Source organism: Elephantulus edwardii, unplaced genomic scaffold (assembly GCF_000299155.1).
Source record: "Elephantulus edwardii isolate Elephantulus edwardi_28Jun2011 unplaced genomic scaffold, EleEdw1.0 scaffold00065, whole genome shotgun sequence".
Taxonomy (NCBI): domain Eukaryota; kingdom Metazoa; phylum Chordata; class Mammalia; order Macroscelidea; family Macroscelididae; genus Elephantulus; species Elephantulus edwardii.
In genome coordinates this window covers 9,921,584-9,932,144 of record NW_006399815.1, presented here as the reverse complement: position 1 = coordinate 9,932,144, position 10,561 = coordinate 9,921,584, and the positions used below count along the sequence as shown (strand labels likewise).

The 10,561-nt window shown below is 39.6% G+C and overlaps 1 protein-coding gene across 3 annotated transcripts in view; it reads right to left on the bottom strand.

Moving 5' to 3' along the window:
- Nucleotides 1-10,561, bottom strand: part of YAF2 (YY1 associated factor 2) — a 143,542-nt gene that overhangs the window by 35,402 nt on the left and 97,579 nt on the right. The gene's annotated exons all lie outside the window — the stretch shown is intronic.

Here is a 10,561-nt window from a genome sequence, read left to right as displayed (position 1 = left end):
ATGGATTGATACCGTGACTGTGGCAATGGGCTCAGCTATGTCAGAAATGGTGAGGCTGACTCAGGACCGGGCAAAGTTCGGAGCCATTGTTGTTCACAAGGTCGCTATGATTAGTAGTCAACTCAGTGGAAGATAACAATAATTTACTTCAAATGACTTATACTCTTATTTCTAGACTTCACTCTTAAAATTCTCCAAATAACTGCATCTTACAACAGTACTGACCTTAGCAATTTCCCAGACACAGTATGTTTTTCCTCAGTCACCTGCCTTTACAGATGTTATTTCTATTATTAAATAGATTACATTTTATTATTTTATGCATGTTCTTTAAGTCCTGGAAAACTGCATCTGCTCATTTTGTTAACAACATACTCAGCATGAAATAAATGTTTATGGAATAAATTAAGTAACCTTTCTTTGCTTAATTCCTCCCTGCCCCCCTTTACACACACGCACCATGCACACACAGATACATTTAGGAGACTGAGGTGTGATGCTGAAGAAAAGGACTGAATAGCCCATGCACTGCCAAAAGAACAAACAGATCTTGGGAGAAAGTACAGCTAGAGAGCTCTTTGGAGACAAAAATAAGCTTCATCTCTCATATTATGGGCATGCTGCTAGGAGAAGCTGTTCCTTGAAGTGATACAAGCTCAGTGAAAGAGAAGAAAACCTTTAAAAAATGGACAGACACACCGACTGCAGCAATGGGATAAAGACAGAACAGGGTTCAGGTCTGCTGTTCATTTGGTCACTATGAGTCACACTTGATGACACCTAACAAGAAGACTAAAGAGATATATATGTATGCATTTATACATATACATATATATGTATGCATATGTGTATATATATGTATGCATGTGTGTGTGTGTGTGTGTGTGTGTTGGAAGCAGAACTGGCATCCACTTCCTAAACAACATGCCTCCGGAAACTCTATGAATTTTGAGAAATGATGATAGTTACAGAAAGGCTTCAGGTCTTTTGTTCATAGGGTCACTATGAACCATGCTCAACTCGATGGCAATCAACAACAACCTGTGTGTGTGTGTGTGCGCGCGCGCGCGCGGGCGCACACGCTGTTATGTGCCGTTATGTCAAAAGCAACTCATAACTGACCTTCCAGGAGGTTTTCAGAGGCTGTAAATGGCATAATAGAGGAGACAGTCCATCTTTCTCCCTTGCTGAAGATCATGGATTTGAACTACTCGTCTTTGGATTGGCAATGCAACTCTCTACCAACTAGGTCCCCAGAGCTCCCTTACACTTTGTTGTTGTTGCTGTGTGGATATATAACTGCACTGCCAATCCAAAGTTACACATTCAAATCCATCAGCTGTCCACAGAAGAAGGATGAGCCATCTCTCATGTGATTTATTGCCTCTGAAAACTCACTGGAGGGTCAGCTATGGGTCAATGCCAAATTGACGGAACAGAACAACAACAATAAAAAATATATATATAAGAAAGATGGACATTCTCCCATGTGATTTACGCTTCTGAAAATCCACTAGAGGGTCATCTCTTAGTTCCAACCTGACAGCAATGACTGACACTTAAACCTGTGTGCATACACACACACACACACACACACACACACACACTTTCTCACTCTTTCTCACACACACACACACTCAACCAAATTGCATTAAGTCAATTCCAACTCATGTTGTTGTTGTTATATGCCGTCGAGTCGTCTGTGACTCATAGCGACCCTATGTACAACAGCCCTAAACTCCGCTCTGTCCTGTGCCAATCGCACTGTCTCTGACACTCCCATCCCAATTATCCCAGTCACTGAATCAATCCACCTCATAGAGGGTCTTCCTCTCCCGCGCTGTCCCTCCACCCTCCCAAGCATGATGTCCCTCTCTAAGGACCGGTCTCTCCTCACAACATGTCCAAAGTATGTTAGACGGAGCCTCAGAATCCTTGCCTCCAAGGAGCCACCCAGTTTAACCCTTTCCAGGACAAACCTGTTTGTTTTCCTAGCAGTCCATGGTATTCTCAATACTCTTCTCCAGCACCACAGCTCAAAGGCATCAATTCTCTTTCTATCCTCCTTGGTCATTGTCCAGCTCTCTGATGCATAACAAGTGACTGCGAAGACCATGGCCTGTATCAGACGCACCTTAGTCTCCAAAGAGATACCATTGCTCTTCAGCACTTTGGAGAGGTCCCTAACAGCAGACTTTCCCATGGCAATGTGCCTTTTAATTTCCTGACTGCTGGTGCCAAGACTGTTGACTATGGAGCCAAGCAAACTAAAGCTGTGTACAATCTCAATCTCTTCACCATCCATCCTGATGCTGCCAATTGGTCCAGTGGTGAGAATCTTTGTCTTCTCGACATTGAGCCTCAATCCATATTGTAGGCTGCAGTCCTTGATACTCTGCAGTTATGCTAAAAGACAATGCATACCTGCCCATAAAAATTCTAGGCTGAAAATCTTTACCGAACCAGATGATTTTATCTGTCTCCCATGAAGTAACTTGTTTGTTGTTGATTGCTGTGGAGTAAAGCATGACTCATAGTGACCCTATGAACAAAAGACCTAATGCTTTTCCATAACTATTGTCAATTCCAAGTTCATAGAGTTTCCAGAGGCATGTTGTTTAGGAAGTGGATGCCACTCCTGCTTCCGAACCTGTTTTACAACCGGGAGCTCCATCAAACACTGTTCACATTGGGAAACCATTATGGTATTCGATACCCCAATGGTACAAGGTTCAGCATCACAACAACCCAGGTTACTTAATACAGCACATTGACAAAGAGTGATTTACAAAGTGGAAGAGTATTCCTCCAGATATAAATAGCACTAGTTTCATTTAGCAGTGTTTAAGTGTCCTGAAGTAAATATTAAGTTCAAATCACTCACCTTTTGGTAGCAGCTGAGTGTTTAAATATTATGCCACCAGAAGGTAAAAGAGAGAGTGAGTGAGAGACAGAGAGGGTGTCAATCTCTTCTTAAACCATGCTTACTTATTCTTATGTCATGATGACAATGATAACTGGTGACATATGTTATCACTGGACACTGATAACTTGAAGAAAACATTTGTGCTGGCGTGAAGAAGAAATCAGTGGCAGTCATCAGAATCAATCTAAGTTTAAGAGAAATATAAGAATCAAGAGTAACCTGGAAGGTATAAAACATATCACCACTCTCTAGTCTTTTTACCAATTATGACACTATCCATCCTTCCCACAGCATTCTACATCTTTTCTGGCTTTTATAATCCACTGAAATGGTCACACAGAATTCAAAGGCCAAACTTATAGTTAAAGAGCTTATTAAAGAAAAGGACACAATTTGGGATAATGATCAAAAGGCTACAAAACTCAGGATCAAGACCATAGAGCATGTAGGCTCACGTGATAGGAAGTACCTGTCTTAGGTCCTCTCAACTATCCAGACCCCAGGACTAGCTCTCTCAGCTGCATCTTTAATGGTCAGTTCTGCTGCTGAGCTCTTTAAGTAACTTATGTGTTGTTAGAGCCCTTAATCATGTTGTGGCTATTTTAGGAGGTTTCTTGCCTCTACTATCTTTCTGCAGTTTCTGTATTTGCTTCTTTCCCTGTGCAAAAGTTGTGTGAGACTAGCTACGTAAACATACAAATTCCTTGTTAGTATAAAGTCACTCATCTTGGTATTTCCACATGAAACAAGACCAACCTTTTCAGTATGTCACTCTTTATTTGCACAACAGGCTACAATTAATCTCATCTGCACAGTCTAGGAAGATTTCAAGCCAATTACAGAGTAAGCTGCAGCCCAGGGCTAAACAAAAAAGTCAAGTTGTTCATAGCTCACTCAGGAAGATGCAATCAAGTAACATACCAACTAGGGTAGAAACAAAGATAAACATAACTCTCAAGGTTTTGCTTTTGTTGGTATGTACCATCAAGTCTCTTACAACTCATTGTTATTGTTATGTGCCGTCGAGTCTTTTGCGACTCATAGTAACCCTATGTACAACAGCCCTAATCCCTGCTCTATCCTGTGCCAACTGCACTGCCTCTGACACATCCATCCCGATTACCCCAGTCACTGAATCAATCCACCTCATAGAGGGTCTTCCCCTCTTGCGCCGTCCCTCCATCCTCCCAATAATGATGTCCTTCTCCAAGGACCTGTCGGTCCTTACAACATGTCCAAAGTATGTCAGACGAAGTCCCAAAATCCTTGTCTCCAAGGAGCAGCCTGGTTTAACCCTCTCCAGGATGAATCTGTTTGTTTTCTTGGCAGTCCAAGGTATATTCAATACTCTTCACAGCAACCCTATATACAACAGCTCTGAACTCTGTTCCATGTTGAGCCAATCTCATTTTCTGTGACACAACTATCCCCATTATTCCAGTCACTGAATCAATCATCAATCAATTTCATTCAAGGTCTTACGCTCTTGCGCTGTCCTTCCACCCTTCCAAGCATGATGCGCCTCTCCAAGTAGTGGTTCCTCCTGGCAACATGCCAAAGTATATGAGACAGAGCTTCAAAATCCTTGCCTCCAAGGAGCACCTGGTTTCACCTTCTCCAGGACAGATCTGTTCTCTTAGCAGTCTGTGGTATGTTCAATACTCTTCTTCAGCACATCTCAAAGGCATCAATTCTTCTGTCATCCTTAGTCAGTGTCCAGTTCTCTGATGCATAGCAAGTAACTGTGAAGACCATGGACCCTAGTTTCTAGACTGACACTGTTGCTCCTTAGTACTCTGGAGAGCTCCCTGACGCAGATTTTCCCAATGCAATTCTTTTGATTTCCTGGCTGCGGGTACCAAGAGTGTTGACTATGGAGTGAAGGCAAGCTGAAGCTGTTAAAAACCTCAATTTCTTCTCCATCAATCATGATGGTGCCAGTTGGCCCAGTGGTGAGAATCCTCCTTTTTGTTATGTTGACCTTCAATTCATATTGAAGGCAGTAGTCCTTGCCCTTCTGCAGCAAATGCCTCCAGTCCTCCTTAGTTTATGCAAAGCAAGGTTGTGTCATCTGCATAGTACAGGTTGTTGATGAGTCTTCCTCCAATCTGACAATGCATTCCTCCTCATAGAGTCCAGCCTCCCAAATGATCTGTTCTGCATATTGACTGAAAAGGTATGGAGGTAGGATGCATCCCTAGTGTACAACTTTTCCTAATTTTGAATCATGCAGCAATTTCTAGATCCGTTCTGACGAATACCTCTTGTTATTAGGACAAGTTTCACATAATCAAGTATTCTTAAGGTTTAAGGAGGTAGGTAAAAATCTCTCAAGACTTTTCTCTAACAGCCAAGGGAAAGGCCAAACAAAGGAACACATTTTCACTATAGTTAGGTGTTGGGTTGTTGTGCTTCTGAAAGTACTTACTCCCTAAGAGTTTCATCTATTTTCCCTAAGCATTATATCCCTACTGAATATTTCTAACTCTCTCTTTACTAAAATTTAGTCATATGTTTCCAATTGTGGAACCATTATTACCCATATTTAATGAGGACAAAAATAATCATCTGGTCTTTCATCCAGTATGTATGGGGAGCTAATCACAGGTTATTTGGTTTTAATTATCATATTTTACTATTTTATTGAAACTACTTGCATAGTTTTAAAATAAATTTAACTTGGCAATTTTCATCCACTTTTACAATGAAAAAAATTAAAAAGCTACGCCTTTGTTTACTACTCTTGATTTACTTCTCTCTGCAAAATCTCATATATGATGTGATAGGCACTAATCTTTTTCTGTATACTTTTGTCATATTAACATTATTCAAGCACCCGAAATTTCTTTCACTACCTGTAGGACACCCTTCCCGTGGCAGCTTAGTCCATGTTGTTGCTGCTGTTAGGTGCCATCAAGCAACCACGTGACTATGATTCACAGCAATCTTACGAAAAACCATGCCCTATTTTTCACTGTCCTCATGATCTGTCATGCTAAAGTCCACTTGTGATACTATGTCAATTCATCTCTCATTGAAGCTCTTCCTCTCTTTTAGTGACTCTCTACCTTCTCTAGCAGAATCTGAAATATGTCAAAAGTGAGTGAGACAAAGTCTACCATCCATGCCTCAAAGGAGTACATTGGATGTACTTCCTTCAAGTCAGACTTGTTCTGTTAACACTCCATGCAATATTCAATATGCTTCTCCAACACCACAATTCAAAGGCATTGGTTTATCTTTGGTCTTCTTTAGTCACTGTCTAACATTCACATACATAAGAAGGAAATGAAAGATCATGGCTTGAATAGGGCACATGTTAATCTTTAAATTTATATCATTGCTCTTTAGAACTTTGAGGATGTCCTTAACAGCAGCTTTCCCCAATACAACACGTCTTTGGATTTATGCTGCTTTATAACGAGTGTAGACTGTGGATCCAAGGAAAACATCTTCAAACTTTTCTCCATCTATCATGATGTTACCTATTAGTCCAGTGGTGGAGATTTTTGTTTTCTTCATGTTGAGATATAATTCATGTTGAAGGCTTAGTCTTTGATCTTTTACAGCAAATATTTCAAATCCTCTTCACCTTCAGCAAGCAAGGTCATGTCATCTGCATAATGTAGGTTGTTGATGAGTCTTCCTCTAATTCTGATGCCACATTTTCTCCATACAGCCCCACTTCTTGAACTATCTGATCAGTCAACAGACTGAATAGGTATAAAGAAAAAGTACAGCCCTCATGCACATCTTTTCTGGTTTTAAACTATGTTCTCTTGTTCTATTCAGGCAACTGCCTCTTCATCTAGTTTTAAGTTTCACAAGTTTAGTCCACAAGAATTCAATGTACTGACTCCAAGCCCTTATTTAAGGTTGCTATGAAGCAGAGTTGTGTGCATGGCACCTAACTATAAACAGTAAGACGTCATCTGAGTCTGAAAGAAATTGAAATCTCTGGGAACGACACCTGGGAATCTCTACTTTTCTCAGCAAGGTGCCACAGTGAATCTTTAAATTCAGTAATTAACAACAAGCATTTAGGCTTATCAACAAACCAACATCTAACTTTATTTGCAACAATACTAATTCCTTCCACACTGTCATCTTCGTTACAGCTTTCTTCATTCCTGTAGTTTGCCGTGTCCCTCCTGTATCTGACTTAGTTATGCGTTACTGGAAAAAAAAATCCAAATTCACATGAAAGAGTTACTATTCACCTTGAATCTTGGGAAAGTCTTCAATTAAAGAATTGAAAATTTTGAAAGAATTGAGAGGAAGTTTTGTTTATAACTAAATTATTTAACAGCACTTTAATAACCATTCACATTCCTTCCCACAAGAAGGAGACAGACACACACACAATTAAAACAAAAAAAGACTTAAAATATTTTATATGCATAAAAGCCTATATGCCTACTAGACCATTATGACAGCACATATCAGTAGATTATGAGGCACATGTGTGATACAAATTCATTTTTCTGATGAAAAGATATCTTATAACCATGACTCTACATGATATGATTTCTCTTTTTTAAAGACCAAAAGTTGTAACATTACTAAGGAAAGCCATTTAAAGGAAGTTAAAAACAAGATGCCCAAGAGTAGTCAGAGAAATAGGGTTCTGAGGTCTAAACAGAATAAATTTAACCAGTGCATTCCCAAGAAAATAGAAAACATACATTTACACAAAAATTCAAATACAAACGTTCACAGTATTAGTCTTCATAATAACCAAAAAAAAAAAAGAAGCCCAAATGTCTATAAACTATAAATGGATAAATAAATGTTGTATATTTACATAATAAAGTCTATTCAGCAATATAATATGAAATAAGTACTGGTGCATTTTACAACATACAAATGTTTTAAAAACATTGTGCTAAGAAAAAGACGTCAGTCACATATTGTTGTGGTTGTTATTATGTGCCATCATCATGTTGCCTGTGACTCATAGCAACCCTATGCACAACAGCCCTAAACCCTGCTCTATCCTGTCCCAATCTTATTGTCTCCAACACACCTTCCCCCATTACCCCAGTCATTGAATCAATCCATCTCATGAAGGGTCTTCCTCTTTCTTGCGCTGTCCCTCCACCCTCCAAAGCATGATGTCCTTTTCCAAGTACTGGTCCCGCCTTGCAACGTGTCCAAAGTATCTAGGATGAAGCTTCAGAATCTTTGCTTCCATAGAGCAGCAGTTTTGTGTTTTTAGAGGTTTTTCCCTAAGGAGTTGTGCTGCCAACCTAAAAGCATGTGTTCAAATCCACTAGCTGCTTTGAGAGAGATTCTTCTCCCCTACTATTTACTGCCTCTGAAAACCTTCTGGAAGATCAGTTATGAGCTGGTTCTGATGCAATGGTACACAACATACACACATACACAAAGGTTAAAAACTGATCAAGGTGACCTCATTAAGTAACTGTTATTAGGTATCAGTAAATCAAAAGATGAATTGCACTGGGAAAATCTGCTGTCAAGGACCTATCCAGAGTACTAAAAAGAAACACTATCATTCTAGAGACTAAGGTGTGCCTGACCCAAGCCATGGTCTTTACAATTACTTGCTATGTATCAGAGAGCTGGACAATGACTAAGGATGACAGAGGAAGAATCAATGTCTTCAAGTGTGCAGCCACCAAGAAAACGAATAGGTCTGTCTTGAGGGTAAAACCAAGTTTCTCCTTGGAGGCTAAGACTTTGAAGCACCATCTCATACTTCCGGCATGTGGCCAGGAGGAAACAGTCCTTAGAAAAGGATATCATATTTGGAAGGGTGGCGGGACAGCACAGAAGAATGGGCTACCCCAGGTAAGATGGACTGATACAGTAACTGGGGGAACGGGGCTAAGTGTGTCATAATCAGTGAGACTGGATCAGGACAGGGCAGGCTTCAGAGATGCTGTACACAGGGTCACTGTGAGTTGCTGGCAACTCAATGGCACATAACACCAACAATTAGATATTATCTGTTGTTGTATACCATCAAGTTTGAACAGACACATACCTGACCTTCCTGTGGGTTTTCAGAGACAGTAAATCACATGGAAGGAGACTGTACTTCCTTCTCCCAAGGACCATCTGGTGGATTTGAACCACGTGCCTTTGAGGTTGCAATGCAGTTTCTTACCACTAGGCCACCAGGGCTCCCAGATATCATCTATACATTAGATATCCTCTATTAACTCTGTGTATAATTAGAATTTACCTAGAATGCACTTAGAATTATAGATATTGTAGGGGAAAAATACATTTTAAAAACTGAAACCAAACTGAACATCAAATTGTAATGTTCTTGTGGATTGCTGTCAAGTCAAGCACAACTTATAGTGACCCTATGAAGAAAAGGCTTGAAGCTTTTCTATAACTATCATCATTTATCAATGGTCAAAGAGTTTGCAGAGACATGTTCTTTAGGAAGTGGTTGCTTAAAGCAAAAATACAAACCCACTGCCATACAGGAAACTGCAACTTATGGAGAACGTCTATCCATCAGGTTTCTCTTAACATCAGCTGACCTCTTTACCCTTCTCCTGAAGGGCCGCTGGTAAATTCAAATTACCCACTTTTCACAAAGTTGAACAATACCCAGCATATCACCAGGGCTACATTTAATAATGAAAGTAGTTCTTAATAATCTTTTCTGTGCAGTTTTTCTCAAGAACACATATATATTCAAAACTCTTTAAGCAGAAACTTAAGGGGGGGAAAGTATGTTATATACAATCTAGCCATACCAATCCAGATTAGCCAGAGAGAAGAAAATCTAAGTGTATGTAGAGATTTGTACATGAAATTACATCCTGGAATAATATATTTAAAAATTACACTATCAAACTTAAAATAAATCACATCTGGAGGGGGAAAAAACTTTTGTACATGAATGTTGCTGATGACTTTATAAAAGCCGAAAACCAAAACACAATTATTCATCAGTGATGAACAGATAAAGAAGCTGTGATACTTTCTCAACATACTACTAAATATATAGCTACTCAACAATAAAATTAACTACTGATATATTTTACACACACACACACAGAGAAATATAAAGTATGTGCCTTAAAGCATACTTATTAGATGTTTCTGAGATGAATCATAAATGTTCAACTCTCCATAGGCAGTCTCATGATAGATGGTTAAGAGATTGAGATTGCTAACACCTTTAGTTTTTTTGGCTCCACAAAGCAGCCAGGAAATTAAAAAACATGCTACAGCAAACATCAAATGCTGCCAAGGCAGTGGAGAAACTGGAAGCCTTATTCACTGTTGGTGGGAGTTTAAAATGGTGCAACCACTATGGAAGGCTGTATGGCGCTGTCTAAACAAGTTGCAAATAGAAATACCATTTGACCCAGCAATTCCACTATAAAGAATTTACCCTAAAGAAACCATAACTGCCATGCAAGCAGATATATGCACACCCATGTTTACTGCGGCTTTGTTCACAATAGCAAAAAGCTAGAAACAACCCAAGTGCCCATCAACAAACGAATGGATAGGGAAGCTCTGGTATATTCACACCACGGAATACTATGCCGCTCTGAAAAACAAGGAACTCATGAAATATTATGCAAAATGGACGACCCTGGAGGACATTATGCTGAGTAAAATATCTCAGTCACAAAAGGA